Below are 25836 nucleotides of genomic sequence, written 5' to 3'. Positions count from 1 at the left end.
GGGTATATTTGGGGTGGAGCAAGGAAGATATCTGACATGAATATTCCTGGTGCTGCTGATCACCAGAACACTGGGTAGGAAGAAACAATCCCTACGCCAAATCTCTCTCCAATGGGCCTTCTTTTAAACTGAAAACTATCCTGAAAATGGTTGAATTAAGCTAATTCAAACTAAGTGACAATTAACTAATAAATTATTGAGTTATAGCTTTAAGGGTAGGAGGATATTGAAGGGACAAATAAACAAAAAAGTGAAACAGACTATCATTTGCAATTTTTCCTAGGGTTCACCGTATCTAAACTGCCGAGGCTTCTGACTGTGTTTCTTATTGTAGCAGACGTGCAGCTGAGCTGAGGATTAGAGAAAAATGGTATGTTGTTTTCTATTCTGGGTCAGAGGGACCTCTAGATGGGGACTGGAGAGGTGGAAGGATGTACAGCAACTGAGAATATGTTTTCAGAGCGCAGTCAGCTGGGTGCTCGCTGCTTTCTCCTCTTCGTCCTATTCCTTTTGTTTTCTTGTTATCTCAAGAGCATATTCTATGGTACAAAGCAGCATCCTGATATTATTTTAGAATTTCTTGTTGCCATGGTGTAAGTTGATTATTTAATTTTTTCCCTATTTCTATTTTAGTTTGTTCTGCTTCATTCTTTAGGATTCTTGTTTTTTCCTTGTCTGTACTTTCTAAAATTCTTTTTTCTTTTTCTATTCCATTTTAAGGAGAAAACAAATTTTAAGCAATCTTTAAAAGAATTTTATGCTCAGCTTCTAAGTATTGCTTTTAACTTGGATTTTCTTGTTTTAGCTTTTATCTTTCATTCCTTTAACTTCCATGTTTCCAGATTTTTATCTCACTGATTCTAGCCCTTTATGTTTTTTATTTATGCTGGTTTTATCTTTAATCTTTTACCCTTCTTTCATATTTCGACTTTTAAAAAATCTAACTGGTTTTAGTTTTTCTTTTTATTTCTTTCTATTTTTTAGGTTTTATCTTTGATGAACCTTCCATTTTCAGCCTGAAATGTTGCTTTCTTTTCTTTTCTTTTTCTTTTTAGTCTTAACTTTATTCTTTCATTTGCCTCAACTTCCTTCTCTGTCTTTATCATTTTAATAGTTTTTTTCTCTTTCTCCTCTTGTTCTCCATCTTTTTCTTTTACTCCAACTTCTTCTTTGTCTTCTCTTTTTTTTTAATTTTGTAATTTGCTTTTGTGCTACAAAAGGCAAGAAACTTGAAAACATGATGAAAACCTGTAACGTAAATTGGACAGTTTAGAGGCCTTCATCCTCCCACTTTTTAATTATCCCCCTAAGGTCCTCTCAGTTATGTGAAAGAGAATCTCCCCAAAATCCTCACTCTGGAATTCTCAAAAAATCCAAGGCAGTGCCAGCCTCTTCTAGTGTCTTCTCTGTTGGTCTCAGTCGTAAATGTAAGATTGCTATTATATTGTGTCTCTGATGTATGCAGTCTGTATTGTGTGAATTTAGACCATTTCTGTCTCCAGCTATCAGATAAATGTGTCATTGCATGAGAAATAGATTCGTTTCTTTCCTCCCTTGATCTTAGGGCTGCTGTTGAGAGTTCTTGCTCATAAAAGAACATTCTTCTGTCTGGATTCAGTGTTCTGGGAAGCTAGGCATGATTAACCCTAACATCTTCCTGCCTTTGTCCAGGTGAACACTGTTTCTCTTTTATGATCTTCTGTTTATTTATTCTGTACATCCCAGGGTGGTGGTATTAATCACCTCTTGTGCTCTATGTACCATGACTGCCAGGTGGTCTGACGGAGACTAACTTGGGATCATTCAGAAAGGAACAGGATTGCTTCCTTATTAGCTGTTTTTCTCAAGATGAACTTATTAACCTAAGTACAAAATTATCCTTTAGTCCATTCATAACAAACTTTACTTTAAAATGGACAGAACCTGTAATCTGTTTGGTTTTTATACTCTATTGGTAACCAGGAAACCAGATCATAGATTATTTTATAATAAGCCTCCTTCCGCTTACTGGTATTCTAAATGTGACCTGGGAAAATGGTTACGTCTTCCTCTTTTCAACCCTGGGATAGCTGTTTCAGTATCCTGCAATCAGAGTGGGATGAGAAAACCCAAAAGTAAGAGAGTCTGATTTTCATGCTTGAGATGGATGTTTTCCTCCCCCATCACCGACACATACAAAGCTTGGTTAATCTCTAATTTTAAGTCATGGTCCATGGTATACGGTATGTATCATGGTATTCTAGAAGATGGGCTCTGAAGAAAGACAGGGTTCAAATTCCAACTCTGACCCTCAGTAGTTTGTGTCACCATGGACACATTATTTCAACTCTATTTGCCTCAATTTCTTTATCTCTGAAGTGAGGTATAATACATTTGTTAAGATGTAAAGTGCTAAACACTCTACTGGCACACTGTAATCTCTCAATAAATGTAAACCAATACTTTTAAAGACTCAATTTGGTTGTCTTAATCTCCATGAAATATTCTACAACTGAGCCCCCTCAGGGGTGCATGCGTGCGTGCACACACACACACACACACACACACACACACACGTTTAGACACACATTCTCATTTATCAGTCTGATGCTTCAGGTACCTTTTTTGTGTAGTGTCTGGTGCCTATCTCTTCGTGGCATGTTTACAGTGTACTAGCAGCATCTGTTTACACATATTCATTTCCTGCTATTTGATGAGCATCTTAAGGTTAGGAATTGTGTCTTATTTGCCTTTGTATTCTCAAAATCTAATGTAATAGCTGATATGCAGCATGTACTTGATAGATATTTAATAGAAAACGGTGATGAATGGTTGATACTCAAGGACTTTTTAAGTATCTATGTCTTACGTTGCTTAAAGGAAAGATTCTTCCTTTTACTTCCTCAGCAACAGATGGACAATAACCTAAACTTCTATAGGCACTCTAGTCTGTCCTCTGAGTGCACAGATGAATTGGGCTTCTCTGTGCCACAATCATAACCAGATTAATGGATCACTATACGAAAGAAAAAGAAGTCTCCTGGAAGCATATAAAATTTATGATTAATTACAAGCTACTCAAACCTTTGAAAAATGCTGAAATTTTATAATTCTGTGTGAGAATCACATCAATAGCCTAGAAATGTGGGCAAATTCTGAGACACTGTCATTATAGATTTGAATTTTACGGCTAAGGTCACTCTATTTATCCCATTTTTCTCTCTTGCTGCTGCTCTACTCACTGTCCTTCATTCATAGACAAATTTCTAGAGTTATCCATAATTCCTGTGTCTGCTTCTTCATTACCCATTTACCTCACTCCACTCTGACTTCTAGTTCCGTCAATCCCAAACAGTTTATACTACTATGGCTATGAACCTCATTTTCCTATATTCAATTTTCAGTTCTCATTTTATTCGACCAGCCAGCAGCATTTGGCTCTATTATCCTTGCCATCCTTCCTGAAACTTTCCTCCAGTGGCTTCTCTGACATTATTTTCTCCTAGTGATCCTCCTATTTATATGGAAGCTCCTTGTTATAATTCTTTGCAGACTTATGCTTTTCTCTCAAAGTTGAGTTCTAGGGCTTCCTCTCTTCTCACTCATTTTATATTTTCTCCTAGGCAAATTATCCATGCCATTGGCTTTAATGACTCTCTCTACTTTGATAACTTCCAAATGTACATGTCCAGCCTAGATTTCTCCTCTGAGCTCCAGGTCTATAGTTTTACTGCCCACTTGACAACTCCAGCTGATGACTTAAAGTCACCTCAAGTTCAATATCTTCAGCATGACCTCTTGATTTCCCCATCAAAACCTATCATCAACAAAGTTGCACCAGTCAGAAACTTGGGAGTAATCTTTGATGTCTTCTGCCTTTTCTCCAGTATCAAATTTGTCATTTCCTATTCTCTTAAATCAGTCCAGTTGTGTTTTTTTTTTTTTTCCATCATCACTGCCATCACCACTTTCCTCACATTTGGCAGATGCTCCTGAACTGGTCTAGTCACTTCCACTCTGTACTTTTCCAAATCATTTACTGCAGTGGCAGCATGTATTTTCATGTTACCTCCTGCCTCAGTTCCCTCAACGGTTTCTCATTTTGCTCTGTCTCTTCTACAACCTCATCTCCTGCAGCTCCCCTCCCTCTGACTTTAGCTACTCTGGCTTCAGCTTCAGTTCTCAAATGCCCATGTCCCTTTTGCCACAAAGCTTTTGCATATGTTGTCATTTCTGCCTGAATCCAGAATACATTTTACCCTTTTCCTTTTGGCTTGTTTACTATTAATCCATGAGATATTTTGTTGGCATACTTTCATTAAGTCTCCAGAAGAAATTTTTTGTTGTTATGGCCAGGAACATCATTGCGGTTTTCTTGACCTCCTTTTTTGCTGCTTTGTTGTAATCTTACAGATACAGAAAACCATGCGATGCACTACTGTTTTTTTCTTGTCATTAGCTTCTCAAGAGGCTTCATTTTATGGTGGTTACCTGGACCCAAATTAACTAAATTTTAAATTTAAATTCTGTCCACAGTTTTCAGTAGCAGTTTGATCTTTATCAAATTATGCAAAATTTCTGTGATTTCATCTTCTCATTTACGTAATGGAAATATTAATAGTATTTATTCTCAATAAGTTATTGTGAGAAGTAAATAAATTAACATGTATAAGGCATTTAGAATGTGTTTGTTATATAGAAAATGTTCAATAAATATTGAAATTATTATTTCTGACCACAACTTGAATTGCCAGAATGATTCATGTGAAAGTGACTTAGGCATCTTAATTATATGGATTCTTGACCCAATGCTCCACTTTACTCTCTCTATAATAACATATATAGCAGTTGAAGAGTAGTTTTAAGTCTCCAAATTCGAATTCTAAAAAAATACAGTAGACTCTCCATTGAAATGACAGACAATTTAAGTTAAGATAGTAGAGATGCTATTTGTAGGACTAACTGTAAAGGCATTATGATTTGCTCCATGGAACTGTATAATCAAATCCATAGCAGAAAATGTCTTTGAAACAAGGTTTTATCTGCACTTCTACTCCAACAGATACATCACTGCACACCATAATTAGAACTCAGGATTAGAGCCATGTTATTCTCAACACTGGCAGCTTTTCATACTTGTTTTGGAAAATTTGCTATTTCCTTACATGTGAAAGGAGGTTGGATTCCATTTTTATTTTCTAACACCAAAAAATGAGAGAGAGAAAAAAAACCTCTGAGTTGCAGCACTGCCGTAATCAATTGTTTGAAAGAATAGGCAAAATATGAAGTTATTTCTTAGGTTTTCAATCCTAAAAATGATATTTCTACTCTTTGTGTTTTTAAAATTTTATGGGAAAAAAAATCTTCCTTATCCCGTATCACAGATGTCTCTGTAGCTACAGACTCCACCAGCAGAATAATAAATGGATTCTCAAGATTATGCTGGGTCTGTTTATTTTTTTTTTAAAAAAAGCTTTTCTGCAGAGAGTAGAAATAGCCAATGCCTTTGTTGTACATCTTGAAATTACATTTTGACATCCTAGGTGATCCTCCCCACTCCCATATTGGTCAATGTAACAGGCTCCCAGAGTGAAACAAAATAGAAATTCATTTTTATTTCAAGTCTCATGCAGAAATCGCACAGGCAGAAACACAGATCACCGATTTGCTTAAAAAAGAATTCACCATCTGCTTTGTATAGGGGCTAATATTCAGGCACCATCTTACTGAGGTGTTTCATGTTAGAGTCTTTTGACCACAAATTACCCTCAGTTTTTCTTTAAATGGAATATGTAGGATTGGCTATTAAAAGAAAGGCAGAATGAAAATAAAGGGATGTTTTTGTCTGAAACTTTTAATATGGTGAAATTGGACTTGAGAGCTAGCCTTACAAAAAATGGTGTTAAAAACAAAGTAAACAGTAAAAAATTGAAAGTCTTTGTATAATCCCCAGAATTCTCATATGGATTTAACTCAGCTTCATTATTTATGAATTTGTATAATAATGGTGCCTTGATTTTACAGAATGCCTTCAGAGCAATTTCCTCACATTGGGTCATTTTTTCCTTTTTAGCTCAAAAAGTGCTCTCTAAGATTACTAGACATGTTGAGAAGAGGGTTTAACTTTTAGGCCAATCAAGGGCCATTTAGATTAAATGAACTTATGTATGTGTTAGCACTCTGAAAAGTACAAAGCTCTCTACAAATGCAAGATGATTTCACTTCCTCTAAATAAATGATAAAAGAGTTAAGGCAGCTTTTCTAAATGCTCACCTTTGCTTTCAACTGCTGAATAACAAATCTCCAGATGAAAAAATGATAAATGTTTCCATCATGATGTTCGCTGCTAAGGGGTGTACTTCAGACCTCATAATACTGTCTGGCCCCCTTGAGATTTGAAACCTTTGCAAGAGCTGTGAGATTACAGCCAAAAGCCATCAGTACTTGCACATGAAGAATATTTTGAGAAGCCATTTCACTTTTTGTGCAATAATGCGGTTTATTTTATTTGATTCTCCCAAGGGGTTTAAGTACTGGGAATTTGTAGTCCAGCTAGTTCTTGTCATACTGTTTGTGGGACACAACCTAAAATTACTATGTAGTTGGCCATCATCATCTATAAGCTATTTTAATTAAGATACAGGAGACCTTAGCCTCCAATAATGTTATGGTTACCATTTTAATGGTGGTTATGAGCAGGACTGGAAAAACACAGGGGATCCCCAAACAAACTATAGATATATCACCCAAACTCAGAAAAATTCCTAAGAGTACACTTACATTAGAGTTCTATTAAGATACATCTACATTACAGTTACATTCGGGTTCATTGAAATTACTACTGTTATGGCTTGAATTGTGTTTTCTTCACCCCTAAATTCATATGTTGGAGTTCTAACTTCAGATTCTGACTGTATTTGGAGAAAGGGTCTTTGCAGAGGAAATTGACTTAAAATTAGGTCATTTGGTGTGGATCCTAATCAAACATGACTGGTGTCCCTAAAAGAAGAGGAAATTTGGACACAGACATGTACAGAAGTTATTCTGCATCCAGACTGCCTTCAGACCTGACCTGCAACGTTAGCTCTTCCCTGGGTCTCTAGCCTGCTAGCCTACCCTACTGATACAGACTTACCAGCCCCTACAGTTACATGAGTGAATTCCTTAAAACGAATCTCTCTCTCTCTCTCTCTCTCTCTCTATATATATATATATATATATATATATATATATATATATATATACACACACACACACACACACATACACACACACACATATATATACATATATACATGTATATATATATGTATACAAACGTATATATGTATATATATATATACACACATATAATATGGACATATATATAATATGTGTATATATAGAGACACACACATATATTTGTATACATACACACATATACATTCTGCTGGTTCTATTTCTATGGAGAACTCTATGACTAATATAACTACCTATAGAAATTTACATCCTAAAAAATATGAACGCAAGCTCCCTCTAAATTATACATTCTTGTTTAGTGGCTAAGTGAGTGGCCTATAGAGTCACACTGCTGAGTTCAATGTTAGCTCTGTTATTTTCTATCAATATGTCTTTGAGCAAGTCACTTAACCTCTCAATACTTTAGTGTCCATTTCTGCAAAATGGAAATAGGTGGGTGTGGTGAAGATTTAAGGAGTAAAGTGTTTTTGAAGCATTTAGCATAGTGCCTTGTCACATCATAAGCTCTCAACATATGCTAGTTATTAGTATCATATTCTGATTATTTACATTTTGTTTTAGTTAGGATTCTTAATTGTGGATAGTGAGAAATGAATAAGACTAGTTTAAATAGAAAGGAATTGATTAAAAGATGTTGGGCAGCCCACAGAATCACTGAGAACATCGGAGAACCAGGCTCGGAGGCCACAAAGCCAAGAACAATTGCCGAGATGAATGCTATGGAACTGGTCCCAGGAATATCCCACTGCAGCTCTCTGAACATCACTTGTACCATCAACACTGTTGAGTCTAGGGACCAGAGGAGGGCCCCAGAACCACTTCAGAAGCTGCTTTTATGGGGCTTCTCTTGTCAGGGCACAATCTCTGCACACCTTTCTTCTTTATATCACTAACTTCCAATTCGACATTTGCAAAGGGTGTGAGTGACTCATGGAACCTGATCTCTCATGCTCAGCTGCAAGGGGTGCTGGGAAAGCAAGACATTCTCAGTTTTGATAGATGGCTCTACCTTACAAATTGGGAGACACATAAGACACAGGAATGCTGGGAGTTCCAAAAATGACCAACATTCACCACATATGTAGACAGATGTTTACATCCACTGACTACTGGCCACAGAGACTCTTCTCTTCACTTCTGTTCTTTACAATCCTCTTCAATCTTCTCTCTGCATCACTTTTAACTACTGCTGCCTATAACAGTTCCATAAATCTTACTCCTAATGGTCCTAACTTTTTTGTATGTGTTGAATTGGTTTAAGTGCTTTGGTGTGATAGTGCCAGGTGAAGGATATAACATTATTTTATTGACTATGAAAATATTTAATTATGACTGCTAGGGAAAACATCTCATTAGAAGAGAGAAAGGTATTGAAAAACATGAACTTTGAAATTACACACAATGGGATTTGTATCTTGGCTTTCTGCTCAGCATCAAAGTGACCACTGGCACATTTCTTATATTAGGTCTCAGCCTCTCCATTTGTAAAACAGAAATAGCAATAAACCCTGAAGGATGTTTGTGAATTGGACATAACATATGTCTTGTAGTACGAGACTGGCATATAGGACCTACTGTAATCATTTCTTAGCCTTCAGGAGCATCAAAAATATCAATCAAATAAAATTTTTAAAATCCAATTTTATCAGATTTTTATACACAGAGCAACAACAAATAAATGTCAATTCTGCGTGACATTATCAATGAACATTATGGAATGGAAGCTCTTTGGATAAAATAACTATTAAAAAAAATCTAAAACTAGATCAACATCTTCCAAGCCATTTTTATTAAGGTTTATGATCCACTCTTCTCTGCCAAACAAACTAGCCTCTCCATCAGCCAAGGAGCAGAAAGGCCATTTTATCTTGGTACATATTTTCCATCCCCTAAACTCAGGATTTTCCTGTTTCTTATTTTGTCCTTAGTATGAATGCAGCTAGAGATGGCACTGCAGACAAGATTGACTGAGTACTTGATTGGACATGGTCAGAAAAGAAATCTTTGCCTAAAATTTGCTCTTTGAACGTGTGTGTTTGGAAACCAAATTTTGAGGAACAGAGGATGCTTTTGTAATAGCAAACTGACATCTCTAAATATGTGTACTTGATAGTTTTCCTGAGAAAAATTTTTTACATCCTGAAAATTAGAGAACAACATATGTCTATTGGCTCAACCTTTTATTGGTAAATTCTTTTAAGGGGTAATTGTCAGTTTCTGCTTTGTGTGAAGCACTGTGCTTACTCCAAGGATATAAATATGAGAAACACAAACATCATATCTTTATTCTCAGGGTTTACAAACCATTTGGAGAGCCAGATCTTAACCAAATTTAGTTTCTTTGTTCATTCATCCATTCAATTAATTCATTCAACAATAATCTATTGAACAACTACTAGGTGCCAAGCGGTGTGCTGTTAACAATAGCCATATTCATTGCATGCTTATTATGCATTAATCCCTGTTCTAGTTGCTTTACATACCTTTAATCCTTGTAACAAACCCGTAAGGTACACATTATTTTATAGTGCAAACACAGACTCAGAAGGGTTAAATAATTGGCTTAAGATGATATATCTAGAAAGTGTCAGAGCTGTGGGGATGAAATTCACCCCCTACTCTACAGTATCTCAGGGAAAGTCCATCTTGTGACTCACACAGTTGATGAACCAAATGACTAGATCAATTTAAGTGTACAGCAGAATTATTGCTCCCTCAGGGACCTTGATATATCTGCACTAATGGTGCTAACAATTTCTATAAATTAGGAAAGCAGTAATTAGGCCTACCAAATTGAAATCCAGAGAAGAAATGCTGCTGTAGTAGTTATAGCCAAAGACAGGGAGCCAAAAGCCATAAAAAGCACTATATTGCCTCTCTGAATGACCCCAGAAACCCTGTAGACCATACTGTTTCTCTGTGTTTTGTCACTGCAAAATTAAACAATTCTCTCTCCCAACCTTCACATTCTAAGGTTATTTTCATTTGTGAAAACTGAGTCCCTTCATTCTGAAAGGATATGATTAAGGTCTGGAAAGGCACAGTGGAAGCACACGAGAGTGAATGAATTCACAGATATCTAGACCTTTAAGACATTTTCCTTGAGTTTCAAGATGATATGACCAGGTCATGTGTGGTGGCTCATGCCTGTAATCTCAACACTTTGGGAGGCTGAGGTGGGCAAATCACCTGAGGTCAGAAGCTGAGACCAGCCTGGTCAACATGGCGAAACCCCATCTGTACTAAAAAATATAAAAATTAGCTGGGTTTGGTGGTGCACACCTGTAGTCCCAGCTACTAAGGAGGCTGAGGCAGGAGAATACTTGAACTCAGGAGGTGGTGGTTGCAGTGAGCCAAGATTGTGCCACTGCATTCCATCCTGGGAGACAAAGAGATACTCTGTCAAAAAGAAAAAAGGAAGGAAGGAAGGAAGGAAGGAAGAGAGGGAGGGAGGGAAGGAGGGAGAAAGAGAGAGAAAGAAAGAAAAAGAAAGAGAGAAAGAAGGAAAGAAAGAAAGAAAGAAAAGAAAGAAAGAAAAGAAAGAACAAAAGAGAGAGAAAGACCTTCAAAAGCATGGGGTCAGGGGAAGGATTAAAAAAAAAAAAGCCTGCCACAGAAAAGTTTGATAAGAGGCTAATACCTTTTGATGAAGGAACTATAAATCTAGAAATTAGGACCCAAATTTGTAGGTTAAAAAAAAGTGAGGTGAATTCATTTCATTTTGTTGTTGTTGTTGTTTTTGCTTTTGTTTTTGTTTTAAGGTTTGATTTTCTTTTCTTTTTCACTTTCTCTTTTATTGTACTTTAGGTTCTGGAATACATGTGCAGATCATGCATGATTGTTGCATAGGTACATACATGGCAATGTGGTTTGCTGCCTCCATCCCCCCATCACCTATATCTAGCATTTCTTCTCATGTTGTCCCTCCCCACCATCCCCACCTTCTGCCATCCCTTCCCTAGCCCCCTCAACAGACCCTAGTGTGTGATGCTCCCCTCCCTGTGTCCGTGTGTTCTCATTGTTCAGCACTCACCTTTCTAACACAAAATTCATGTAGACTTCAATTCAATCGTTAGGGGAATATAAAGACATTGTCAGATATACAAGATCTTAAAGACTTTATTTTCTCTGCAGCCACTTTCAGGAAGCTATGGGGGAAAAATCCACCTTAATAACAAATGTCAAGAAAGATGACATGGAATTCAGGAAACAGACTGCAATACAAACACAGACAAAAAATTCCGAGATGACAGGAAAAAAGATCCTAAGATGATGGTGGTACAGGAAGGCCTGGAGAGCAACCAGTTTAGATTGTAGCATGAGAACACAGAATTCTGGGAAAGATGTCCCTAAGAAGGTGAATATGATAGAGTGTGTGTTTAAGAGAGGAGATGTGCATTGTGCATCAAAAAAAAATAAATAAAGAGTTTGTGAATAATTTAATAATGGGAAGCAAGCAAGGGTGTGCAGGAAAGGGAATTTAGACAGCACCCTAGCTCAGTTGTGAGCAAAGTTCATACAGTTATAAAAACGTGAACAGTGAATATAAGTATAATAAAAATGTGATATTACTATTACACATTAATATTAAGTATATTAAATATTCACCAACTGGTTATGTATGGGCCATAAACCAATCTATGCTGGACAGTGGGTCATGTTGAGGGCTATCGCCTGTGCTAGGCATTACTCCGTTAATTGCTGAATTATTGAAGGAGAAGACCTGCAGGTTCTAGGGGTGTGACTAGGCTGAAAGAGAAGATGGGTTCTTGGGAACTTCAGAGCAATAATTATTTTCCAATCTATAAAGGAGTATTTCGATATTTTAATGCTGGTGGATGCTGATCATTAGTCATCAATATTTGGGGGATAAGTGTGTGTGTGTGTGTGTGTGTGTGTGTGTGTGTGTGTGTGTGTGTGTATGTGTTGGCAGGGGAATGTGGAAGAGTGTGAAAAAATAGTATAATGCGTAAACCTGAAAAACTAAGAAGTAACAGTACACTGGTGATGTCATTTGGAAAAGTGAAGGTAAATAATAAAGTAAAAGGGTTGTGAACTCAGTTACTACTGGTTATGGGAATGGAAGGAGACGGAATTCCGAGGGTGATAAGGGAATGCTGTTTTTATAATAGGCTTTGGAAAACTATTGAATTCTTAAACCATGTATGTGTATACCTGATGAAAAATAAAATTGAAAATGAATGCCTACTGTGTACTAGAGTCAATGATATTTCAAGATAGATATTAATTCCCATTTGACTATAAGAAAGGCAGAGTAATTGGTGGAGCTGGTGTTCTTCCTACTATACCACTTCGGCTATAAAGGTGGGAAGAAGTATTATTTTACAGGTTAGAAAATCAACTCAAGGTATTTACACCAAGATTTACAAAAGTATTCAGTTAAAGATTGATCTTTGATTTACCTAAACAACAAGTTAGCAATAACCAAATTTTTAACTTATTTGTAAGAGAACTATCAACTTATTTGTAAGAGAAATACCTTTTGATCAAGAAACTATACATCTAGAAATTAGGCCCCAAATTTGTAGGTTAAAAAAAAAGTGAGGTAAATTTAATTACCTCATTTATCATGAGCTCGCTTAAAATGTGTCTTGACTTCAATGGCAGAGAAAACACTGAAATGGAAGGACTTGATGAAATTAATTACACTTTGTAGTAGTTTGATGTGATTTGGCTGTGTGCCCACCCAAATCTCATCTTGAATTGTACTTCCATAATTCCCACATGTTGTGGGAGGGACCCAGTGGGAGATCATTTGAATCATGGGGTGGGCGGTTTTCCCCATACTGTTCTCATGGTAGAGAATAAGTCTCACGAGATCTAATGGTTTTATCTGGCATTTCTGCTTTTGTATCTGCCTCATTTTCTCTTGCTGCCACCATGTAAGAAGTGCCTTTTGCCTCCCACTGTGATTCTGAGTCCTCCCCAGCCATGTGGAATTATAAGTTCAATTAAATCTCTTTTTCTTCCCAGTCTCAGGTATGTCTTTATCAGCAGCATGAAAAAAGACCAATACATTGTTTTTGCTTAACTAAAAAGCATTGGAAAGAAAATGGATACAGAAACATGCCAGGAATGATCTCTGAACCGTTTATACTCTCTTCTCACCAAATTCTCACTACTAGGAAGAAACAAACAAAATATCTCAAATAAGCAAACCCAAATGTGCAAACCAAAACAATGTGGCTGTCAAAATGCCAATCAGGCAATAGGTGAATTAGAGTGTACCAATATGCTCAGAATCTAAAATAAAACAATATCCTAAAGAAATAAAAATTATATGGTAAAAAATTAAGAACAATGGAATGAACAATTTGTCTTGGTTTTTAATTTGGTTTGATTGGATAGTGTTTTATTGGGCAAATATAGACACACTTGGCCTAATGTGGAAGGATTCGATGAGAATTAGATGAGGGAGGCTATATATTTTTGGTAGCTTCTGAAATAATCTTGTGATTGTATCACAGTTTTTCAATATGGTGCTTTTTCAGACACCTATAGATGTGATTTTTTTCACCATAATGGTATCTAATCTGGTGTCTGTGTGGTAGGGTACAGTACTTGTTGAATGAATAAATGGCTGCAGAGCTCAGTGTAACAATGCTTTTCCACAGAACTATGAAGTTTGCAAAATCAGCACAATCTTTAATTTTTATACATTTTCTAAAGTATGGAAAGAAACTTCAGTCTCATCCAACTTCACTTTGTTTATGTACTCAACAAAACATTATTGAGGAAATTATCTGTGACAGCCTCTCAGTTGGGTATCCTTCACTGAAATATAGTGTAGGATAAATCATCATTTTCTTCTTTCAAATCATGTGAAAGTTAAATGTTCACATTGATCAGGGTTACGAACTATTTCAGTTTACAGGCTATGAGATGATGGTAAATCCAGAGTTTGTTGCACTCTACATATATTTTTCTGGTGATGTATGTGCTAATTCAATAGCTTGCAATATAGTCACAGTCTGCTACCATTTCAAGTGTCCATTTTTGTTTTTTTCCATCTTTATATTATATTATATAATGATGTAAATAAGGCATTAATATTTATTGGGTGGTTTAATGTGAACACATTTTTTAAAAGGAACTTCATGAGGTATTATTGTGCCTACTTTACAGATGAAGCAATTGAGGCATAAGGTAATGTAATGACCTGCATAGGTGGCAAAGCTACAATTAAGCCCAGAAATGTTTGGTTTCAATTCACTATAGGGGAGTTTGTTAGTAGTTCTTGTTAGCTTTATAGTAAATTAAGATATATTAAAAGTATATAGAGAAATTTAAGTTACTTGAAAAACATAAATTGAAAATACAGCCCCCCATATATAATCATTAATGAATGCCTTACAACCTCATTTTACATATATATAAAATCTGAGCCCAAGAGGAAAATATTTTAAATAATGAGAAAATAAGAACTAATGTCAAGTAATAAATACATTTTTTCAAATATTAATTTATCTAAGCACAATAAAGCATATTGCAGTCACTTTGCAAAAGGTTTTTATATTTTGAACAGTGTAGATTATTGTATTCTCTTTCCTTAGTATTTTCAAGGAAATAAAGTCAATAAGTGTTTCTACAATCTATAAATAACAACAGAAGCAAAGACCACCATTTATGAGAGGGCTATAAGGTGTGTGTAAATTCTGATATAATTTTCATAATTTCAATGAGAGAAGTAGATGAAACTGCCTAGGGTCTAAGAATTAATATCAGAGCTGGGAATCAAACTCCATGCTCTTTTCTCTATTCTATTTTGAACTTGACTCGAAGGCCATGTAATCTTACTAATGAGATGGCTCCATATGGGGGTGTGTGTGTGCATTTTTTTCAGGTCAGAGCTTGTTGAATCCGTTTATTTTACAGTAGTGCCCCCTCATCTGCAGGAGATGCATTCTAAGACCCCCAGTGGATGTCTGAAATCAGATGGTACTAAACCTTATATGTATTATGTTTTGTTTATCTGACAGCTGAGATGACTACTAAGTAACTAGTGGATGGGCAGCGTATATGGCATGGATCTACTGAACAAAGGGATGATTTACATTCCAGGCTGAAGGAGCAGGATGGTGTGAGACTTCATCAGGTTACGCAGAATGGTGAGTCATTTAAACCTGATGAATTGTTGATTTTTGGAATGTTTTTATTTACGATTTTCAGAACACAGTTGACCATGGGTAACTGAAATGTCAGAAAGAGAAACCATGGATAAGGGAGGAACTACTTTCCTTTCTTTCCTTGGCCTCTGTGACTCAACACTCCGTTATTTTATTCCATTCCTCTGGCTGTTCCTTCCTTTTTTTCTTTCCATTCTTATCTTATTCTATCCAGTTATTAAATACTGAAGTTCCCAAGGCCTCCCAAACCCTCTTCCTTACCCTGTGTCATCTCCTTAGTAGAACTCACCCATGCTGATAGCTATAATTATCATCAAAATGTGCAAATAATTCACAAATTTCTATCTTCAAGGCAGACCTCCCTTTACCCCAGAATTGTATCATACATCAAACTGTCCAAAATTAAACTTATGATTTCTTCTTCACTTACCACTCAGAATCCAAAACATTTCCGGTATTCTCCTTTTTGGTAGATGGCATCCATGTTTACCCATTAATTCAAGCAAAAGCCCAGGAAATCAAGTGAGCAATTCTTTATTCCTCTCTCTTGCTTATTCATATTGTGTATTTAACCAAGTCTCATCTATTTCACCTTTTAACTCTCCCTGGCATTCATCTACTTCTTTCCATTTCCACCTGATCCAATCAAAACTTATTTCTTCCTGGTCCATTCTGATAGTCTTAAAAATGGTTTCTTTATTTTACTGGTGTCAATTCATTTTCCATATCAGAGCTAGTACGATTTTTCAAAACACAAGTCTTATCATATAGCTCTCCTTCCCCTAGTTCAAAATCTTCAGTATTCCACTGTTCTTAGGCTAAAGACAAAACTTCTTCAAGATATGAAAGATCAGTCCTCTAAAGGTTGAATATTCCTTATTTGAATTATTTGGAACCAGAAGTGTTTCAGATTTTGGATTTTTTCAGATTTTGGAATATTTTCATATACATAATGAGATATCTAGGGGAGGGGGCACAGCTTAAACACAAATCCATTTATGTTTCATATCTACCATATACGCACATGCTGAAGGTAACTTTATGAATTATTTTAAATAATTTTTTGCACAAAAAGTTGTGATACATTGAACCATCGGAAAGCAAAGATGTCACTATCTTAGCCACCAGTGTGGGCAATTTGTCTTTCTTTTTGGCATCACCATCCTTCCTGACTCTGAGTTTTTATGCTGCAAAGAGCAATCATTTTCTTATACTTATTCACACCTAAGTACTTAGTAAAAAATAATGTACTATTAATACAGTTAAAAAATGTGTTCAGCATAACTGAGAAGCATGGTAACAGCACCCACATACCTGAACAATAGCAACAAACAGGATAGCCTCCACATACCGTACTTTGTTTTTATTAAAAGGTTGCTGTACACTGTGTTTTTCTGTCAGGTGAGGAGAAATATTGGAAGAATGCTAGGGAGTAGGAAGTGAGTCTTTTAAGAAGGAGGAGGCATTCTGTTGGATGGCTTTTTAAAATGTTTTCTCCAGAGCTATTTGCTTCATTAATGGTTTTTGTGTCAGACATCTTTCTTTGATTTTATAAACTGACATGATTTATTGTTCTGTTATGAAAAGCATGCTAATCTAGTCCTTCAATAAGTCCATGACATGTTTTTACCACGTTGTCCATAACACTTTTTCTGTAGAGTTAACATCATCTTCATTGTCACTATTATCACAGTCACCTTGATTTAGAACCATTTTGGCTATTTCACCATTGTCAATGAATGAACAACTGAAGCCTCATAATTATGTTAAAAACTTCAATATCTGCTTTTATCAGCTTACTAATGGACTCTAAAAATATGTATGTTTGTAAATGTAAGGAAGTCAGACATCATTTTTTTTTTCTCACTTGACATATGGCATTTTTCAAACTCGACACTTTGTTCATCATCATCACTGAACATAATGGTAGGCCAGAGGTTGTGCCAGGCACACACAACTGCATCTTTAGTTACTATGTTCTAAGAGTTGGCAACAGCATATACAGCATCCTTCATGCTACATTATCTGAAAACCTATACTCACACTCCTGTTCACTGATGCTAGCATACTATTTAAGAAAGTGTTTTTATATTTGCTCGTCAATAAAAAATAAGGATACCCCGGTCATGTGGCTGAATTAATGAAGTCACATTTGGGGAAAATAAATGGCATGAACATCACTATTATAAATTATTATTATTTTTTGTGAGACAGAGTTTTGCTGTTACCCAGGCTGCAATGCAGTGGCATTATCTCGGCTAACTGCAACCTCCATCTCTCAGATTCAAGCGATTCTCCTGCCTCAGCCTCCCAAGTAGCTGGGATTACAGACATGCACCACACCTGGCTAATTTTTGTATTTTTAGTAGAGACGAGGTCATGCACCACACCTGGCTAATTTTTGTATTTTTAGTAGGGACGGGGTTTCGTCACGTTGGCCACGCTGGTCGCTACCTCTGACCTCAGGTGATCTGCTGCCTCAGCCTCCCAAAGTGCTGGAATTACAGGAGTGAAACGCTGGCACTCTTCCATAAATATTATTTTTGATGAGAATTTCAGCTGGAGAATGTGCAGAACAGTTGTCAAAGAATAAGAAGATCTTACACTTGTCCTCCGATCCAGCTTCCCTGCAGTGAGCATGAGGTTGCTGGTCCAAAATATTATTTACGAAACCAATCAGTGAAGATGTCCCTGGTGCCCATGCCTTTTTGTTTAAAAATGGACTGGTAAGAAATTCAGTCTTTGAAAACAGCAAGGATGCAAACTGTCCAATCACAGCAAGTTTACACTTACACGTGCCTATGGCATTGGCATGTGCCAACACAGCTATTTTGTCCTTGGCATTCTAAACTCCCATAGGGGCTGTCTTATCAGCTGAAGTCAGTGTCTTTCTGGGGGTAATAATGCTGGAATAATAATGTTTCATCAGCATTATAGACTTATTCTAGCATCAGGTTTTCATCAGCAATGATGTTGGCACACTCATCAATGAGTTTCTCCATTGCTTCATCATCAGCAGATGCCTTATTACCACAAATCTTGAAAACTAATGCTATGCCTTTTCTTAAATTTCTGCAACCAGCCTGTTGAATCATCAGTTTCTTTCAGTCCTGGTTCATCATAATAGATATTTGATCATTTCATGATCAGTATCCCATTAAGTGACATGTGTTCAGCTTCCATGCTGACAAATCTGCTTTTTCAATGCACAGTCAAGATCTTCATTTTTAGTTTTACACAGTGTTTTTCTATTTTTCATTAACTCCTATTCATCACTTTTATCATAGAACTTCAACAGTTTATCCTTCTGTTTCTTCAGGTCATTTGTGGTGGTCATTCCAAGGCCTTACTCTTCTGTAGGATATTTCACACTTACAGTGCTGCCCAGTTTTTCCAGCAGCTTGGCTTTCTGTGCTATACACAAACAGAAATTCTTTCTCTTTTTCTTCTCACTATTATTGATAGGGATATCTGCAGTCTTTTTGTCATCTTCAACAGTATCTTTATACCGCAGAGCAAAGAATGGGCAAAAATGCACACTGAGTAATGTATGTAGGTTTGTGGCCTCATGTGCAGCATTGCTGCAAAACTGCTGTTGGCATGTCTTATCTGCACACCTGCCATTTTACTATGCTTTGTGGGTGTGCTTGCTTGGGGGAATCTGGGCGTATGCAGAAAAGACAAAATCACAGCAGAAGGAGCTGTGGGGCGGGGGGCGTCTTTTTTCCCTAGGAACACTGGATAAACTGTTGTGTTCCTGTATTTTGACTATGACCAGTCACATGAGATCAGGCGTAACATTTTCCACCTGTGGCATCATGTTGGTGCTTAAAAAGTTTCAGATTTTAGAGTATTTTGGATTTTGAATTTTTGGATTAGGAATGCTCAACTTATACCTACATTTCCAGTTTCAACTCACATCATAGTCTTTTGTCTCTTATTATTACAACCACTTTAGATTTACTTTCATCCCTCATACTTGCCAAGATCCTTCCTGCCATAGAGTCTTGAACTTGATGTCTTCCCTGCCTGGAACATGCTTTCTTCTCCTCTTGGTCTAGTTAACTCTGTACTCATCCTTTAGATATCTAAGCAGTAGGCACACTCTCAACAAAACTCTGTTTACCTCCTTAAGTCCAATTCTTCTAATTTACTCTTTAGTAGCATAAAATATCACTATTTCATTAGCAGTTTTACTTTTACTGGTGTAAGTCTTTGATAAGTGCCTATCTCCTTTACTGCCTGAAAGCTCCATTAGGGAGGAAGTGGCTCTCTTAACTTTTGCTCTCTGTTGTCATCATAGTGGCAAGGACCCACCTAACCTATAAGTGTTTGTTGAATGAATTAATAAAATAATTTACCAGTTAACCAAACGTTTCTGATTATTTGATGCCAATTCTAAATACTATGCCTTCAAGAGAGAATATCCATTTGTTCAGGGAAGAGGAAAGACACATATTTAGCTAAGATCAGATGTAGATTTTAATAGTGTGGATAAACACTTCACCAGGCACTGAAAAACATTTTATAGACTGAGAGTTTTGCTTACAAGAATTCCACCAGGCATGGTGGCTCACATTTGTAATCCCAACAATTTGGGAGGCCAAGGTGGGTGGATCATCTGAGGTCAGCAGTTCTAGACCAGCCTAGCCAACATGGGGAAACATAGTATTTTGAGTCTCTACCAAAAATACAAAAATTAGCCAGGTGTGGTGGTGCACACCTGTAGTCCTAGCTACTTGGGAGGCTGAGACATGAGAATCTCTTGAATGCGGGAGGCAGAGGTTGCAGTGAGCCGAGATTGTGTCACTGCACTCCAACCTGTGGGATACAGTGAGACTCTGTCTCAAAAAAAAAAAAAAAAAAAAAAAAAAAAGAATGCTATGTGCCAGTAGCAGATTAGAGATACCCCACTGACACTGACACTTAAGATAAAAAAAAAAAATAAATACAACCAAGAATTATAGCACTTGTGCTCATGTTCATTTCTGAATGCTAAGGGGTAGTTGCCTCAAAAAGATTCAGTATGTTAGATTTTGTAACCTAGATATACATGATTTTCTATATGTTTTGCTATTTTTTCCTCCAAACTAATAACCTTTTAATATTCTCAGGAACATCAGGATATTTTCATTACAAAAGCAGAAACCCAGCTTCTAGTATTCTAACCATATAATATCATGGTGGCATGTGACAATATATGGTAAATCCTGTTTAAGAATCTTTTTATACCCGAACACAGTTCCTTTCTCATATTCTACAACTAATTGTTGACCTGCCCCAGAGAAAACAGTGGGGCAGAGTTTTGAAGAGCACAGTATGGTGAACCCAACCATCAATTTCTCCATTACCCAAGTCTAGCAGTATTCTGAATTGCTCACCTTTGGTACCACTCTTTGACATGCCATATCTGGAATTAGAAGAGAGGGTTAATGATCCCTCAGTGAGCCTTAAAATTTTAGGTTCTCAGATAGCATTCAAATTCCATGATTATTCTCTGAGAAATTGCTTTCCTTTATTATGCTCTATACTATCAACAAAAGCACTTTAGTAATTTATTCTAAAGCAACAGTCCCTAAGAAGCTGACAATGTATGTTGTACAGAGGTTAAAACACTAGCTTTTAAGCCAGAAAGCCATGAGTTTAAGGTCTTTGGTATTAACTAGATGTGTAACTCTGAGCAAGTTACCAAAAGTTTCTGAGCTTCTGTTACCACATGTAGAAGCCAGTGATACTTCTTACTTCATAGAAAGGTGGTGAGGATAACATGAATACTTGGCACAGGTTTGGATTTCAATTAAGTATAAATGTAACTACAATTCTTATTCATAATAAGAAATGGTCCTCGGACCCTGCATATGCTCTCTAGTGAGCACAGCTATAATTTTCTGGTATATACACACCAGGCTGCAAGTTTCTGAGTCTCATTTCGCAACCAGGGTCCATCAGTCATTCTCAGCCATTCTCTCAATCAGAACAGCTGACAGAATCCTCAGTGAGGTCATTATTTTTAGCTTTGGAACTGTTAGAAAGTCTGCAGGGGATTTTCATGGCATTCAACAAATTAGCAAAGGTCATTAAAACAAATCCACTTACTGAATTCATTGGCTTGAAATCCTATCAAGCCAGTGCTGTCATATTAAATTAAAGAAATTTCCACTGGCAATATTTCCATAAAAAGGGTCAAGCTGAATTGCGTTTAGATTTGGTCCACTGTTGCTGCATTTCAAAGTCGCAAGCATTGATCCCAAACTGACTTGTCTCCTACCTGTACCTCCTTCCATTGTGGTGAGTGATTTTCTCCTTGTTTAAAAAGTCCTCACTTCTCCTCCCTGTCTGTCCAAGTTCAAGTCCCATTTCCTCCAAATAGCCATTCCTAAATTCTCTAACCACTGTCTCAGGTCTGTTTTCTGCTTGACTCAGAACAGACACTTTTTTTTTTAAGTTGATTGGGGGTGACTTTAACCATACTATTTAGGCCTGCACAAAGGTATTAAACAGGACTCAGTTAGGTCTTTACATTTTCACAGATGACCTCAATGACACTCGTCTCTACTTGGCTGATTATCCAAGCTTGTGGAGCAACCATCAGCCAGCATGAGGGAATCTTCACACCACAAGCTCTTGCCAAATATGACAGCATTGAGATCTGTTTTCTTGCTTTGCATAGTGCCATAAATAATGTTTTGGAAGAAATACTTGAAGGTCACGAAATCGATCTATTTCTCTACATACCCTGAATGGTGTCTTTCAAGCAAGCCAGACCACAAGGTTGTTGGATCCCTTAGTGGCATCATTTTGGATCTAATAGACTGCTTTATGAATTGTACTTTGGTGTGAACTAATGGACCACATTGACGGACTGTATAAGAAAGAACTGGATGAAATTCATGGCCCTCTTTCTGAATACCTACTGGAGAACTATTTCTCATGCCTCATTAGGAAAAGCTGTACATCTTCTGAATAGTAAACAAGGTTTTTATTTTACGGAAAATTTGAATCATAAATTATGTTTTCTTTACTTCAGCCATTAGAAAACTAAGTGATAAATCTGAGGTCTGTTTCTTTCAACTGTATGGTCTTTCACCTGTAGTAACAAGTCTGGTTTTATGATTTTTCTATCCATGGTTTTCCTTTGTTTTAGTCATCATAATTGCTAATTTTAATCCTTTGGCATAGAAAGTATTTTGTTTGTGAGGTGCCTCACATCTTTTGTAGAATGAGACATATACTAAAAATAAAACCCTGATGTATTTATTTAGCGAATTACAGAAATTCTAGTTTATGGACCATTATTTAGCAATTATTTTTTCCTTGTCTTGTGTTTTTTAGGTAGTTTTAAGTTTCCACAACTAGATTTTAAGCAAAAAGACGTGTTTAAAACTTTCATTTCTAAAGACTAATTCATGTAGAGAAAAAAGATAAAGTAAATGAAAAAATAACAAAAAACTTACCTGCACCCCTCACATACTGACAGCATAGATTCAGCTCACTGAATCTTCAAATCAGACTTCTGCACACAAGTCTGCTTCTAAGTAACTAACTGTGTGAGTTTGACCTCAATGCCATTGAGCTTCATAGGATTTCACTCTCTTCATCTCTATATAAGGGAGTTGACCTAAATAATCCTCAGTGTCCTCTCTGGTTCTAAAATTCTGTTATAAGTGCTTGTGTTCCCTGAAAGGACTTTTGCCAGGCATAGATCTTTCAGGGCAGATTTGACTTAATAAACTACTCATAGAAATGAGTGTGACCAGGTGACCTATTTATTGCAGGGGATGTTCATGAAAGGAAGGGCTCTTTCCGAAGAAGATTTGTTCATTTTTTCCATTAAACAAAGAAAAGAACATTTCCAGACCATTTGGTTCGGAATTCAAGCTGGAAAAACAATTACAAGTGTGAAATAAAAATGACTAGACGGTCAGAGTTTTAAAAATTCTACAATTTCACATATATCAAATGCTGGTTCTAGTTCTTTTAGCACAAAACAGGCAGTGTAATACCTATAGAAGAACACTCATTTGAGAGCGAAGACCTAGTTTGCAGTCCACCATTGGTCATTAATTAACTAGATAATTTACTGCCCTTTGTTGTGTCCCAGATTTTTCAGTAATGAAAAGAGAAAAATCACCCACCTTTACTTGCTAGATGTTTTATGAGGGTTAAACAAGACAATGCTAGAGAATACATTTCCATAAGTGAAAAAGGTTATATAAACATTGTTGATTATCATGATAATTTCCAGAGAGCATGGCCACTGGTGTTGTGGGATCAAAACAATGAATCAAGAAATGACGTCTTATGACTTGGTGAGTATTTTGGATTGCTTTTATAGCTGAACTGAATGATTTTTGCAAAGTTGGTTTTTAAATGGCTGAAGTAATCTTACACTCTTGATGCTCCCGAAGTCTGTGAATGACCCAACAGCTTGTAAATTACCCAAAATGCAAATTTAATGGAGTTGAGAATAAAGGCCTATCAATATGCAGGTGCCACAAGGGCTGGGTCCATGTCTGTTTTGTTCACTGCACATGAAAAGATCTTATGAAATATTTACTGACTACATGGTTTGAAAGTTGAATGAATGATGAAGTATCCTCCCTTACTGTGGCTGTGTGGCTTGCTCCTATGCTATGCCAGTTGGAGTATAAGATCCCAGGTTATGCTTCAGCAGACTTACGAATAATGCGACATGAAATTCTGAGGTCACTTTGACATACTTGCCTTGGATTGCTTGTGTCAACTTGGCATCACTACCACAGCTCTCATAGAAAAGATAGTGCAAAAAATTTTTTTCAGAATCTCCTTTCCCAGGTTTGAGTTTGCCTTACATGCATTGGTACCTGCTATGGTCTCAGGGTTTGTGTTTACAGGAAATTTTTATGTTGAAATCCTATGCCCCAAGGTGATGACATTAGGAGGTTGGACCTTTGGGAGGTGATTAAGTGATGAGGGCTTTTCCCTAATGAATAGATTAATGCCTGATAGAAGAGACTCCAGATATCTAGTGAATCCCTTCTGCCATGTAAGAGTATGCTGAAAAGATGTCTGTCTGTGCAGGAAGTGGGCCCTCACCAGGATCTGAATCTACTGGTGCTTTGGTCTTGGACTTTCCACCCTCCAGAACTGTAAGAAATAAATTTCTGTTGTGTATAAACTACCCCATTTAAGGTATTATATTATACTAGCCCAAATGGACTAAGACAACACCAGATTTGAAACATGGTAGAGGAGAGGCCATTATTGTCTGGAGGCAACTGCTGCCAGATGCATGGGCTGATGTGAGACTCACAAAGACTTACTGGGGAGAATTTGAGTACCTCCACCTTGCTCTAGAGACTGAGATAGTTGGTAGGATCTTCCTGGAGATCCTTGAGTATAACAACACCTTCCTTGCTTGGGTGCTGCTGGCTGAAATTACCAAGGCTGGTTTCTCTGACCTCTGTTCACCAGCTTTTCTATTCTTTGTGTAGGCTCTTAGTTCCCTATATTAAAACTTGTGACACCTTGAATATATTGAGTGACTCTTCTGTTTTCTTGATGGGACCTTAACTGGAAACAGAATATCAAATGTTAAATTTTGGAATGTTAAGTTTCTAAATGCATTTATATACAAAAAGGTATAACTAGCACTTTGAAGGAAAGTAGAATTCTTCCTAGCCACTTAGATATTACTTAGTAAACTATGGCTTTTCAGCATTCAGAAATACCTTTGAGACCTAAGAAAGTTAATGAAGTTTCCCAAAGTGGTGTGTGTGTGTGTGTGTGTGTGTGTGTGTGTGTGTGTGTGTGTATTTCTTTATTTACTCTTGCTATATAAAATAACCTGGTTCAACAGGGTAAACTTTCCTATAATGAAAAGAACAGATTTTTAACACATATAGCCCATTATGTAGTCTGGGCTTAGCCACTTTTTAACTGTATATATTTGGTAAATTTAATTAACTTCTGGGCTTGGTGACTCCATCAGCATGATAGAGCTAATGACAATTCTCTTACTTTTCCTATAGGTTGCTGTGGGACTAAAAAACATATAAATGTATCACACACACACACACACACACACACCCACACACATATAGACACATGTGCACACACACACATAAATATGTCATTACTTCTAGGTACTTGCTCATAATTGGTCAAATGCAATAATTCATGGACATTGATAAAAATTCAATAAAAGTAACTTTCAGGGCACTTAAGCATGTTCTGTTCTCCCTAAGCCGCAGTTCAGAATCATTGAGTGTCTTGCTGTCACTGAACAGATGTTTCAACAGCTCAATGCCTGTTTTTCATGTCTAGGAAATGTACACAGATGCTGTGGCTTACTTTCCTTGAGTAGTGTTATTGGCTTTTCATGACTTCCCTATCTAAAACAGAGTGTCTGTACCACACATGCTCACAGACCACATACCTGTCAATCCTTCCTCTTCATCATTCCTGCATTACATTTCCTACTGTTTTGATT

General features: G+C 36.7%; 1 protein-coding gene and 1 long non-coding RNA gene across 2 annotated transcripts in view; one reads left to right on the top strand and one right to left on the bottom strand.

Annotated features, from left to right (window-relative positions):
• Positions 1-25836, bottom strand: part of GABRB1 (gamma-aminobutyric acid type A receptor subunit beta1) — a 416562-nt gene that overhangs the window by 66312 nt on the left and 324414 nt on the right. The gene's annotated exons all lie outside the window — the stretch shown is intronic.
• On the top strand, positions 263-23853 carry LOC141583990 (uncharacterized). Its single transcript, XR_012516830.1, has 3 exons — positions 263-370; positions 15219-15347; positions 21896-23853. It is a non-coding gene; the product is annotated as an uncharacterized LOC141583990 (long non-coding RNA).

The sequence above is a fragment of the Saimiri boliviensis genome, chromosome 3, assembly GCF_048565385.1.
Source record: "Saimiri boliviensis isolate mSaiBol1 chromosome 3, mSaiBol1.pri, whole genome shotgun sequence".
In the NCBI taxonomy this organism is placed as follows: Eukaryota; Metazoa; Chordata; class Mammalia; order Primates; family Cebidae; genus Saimiri; species Saimiri boliviensis.
This window is presented reverse-complemented; position numbering and strand designations above follow the sequence as displayed.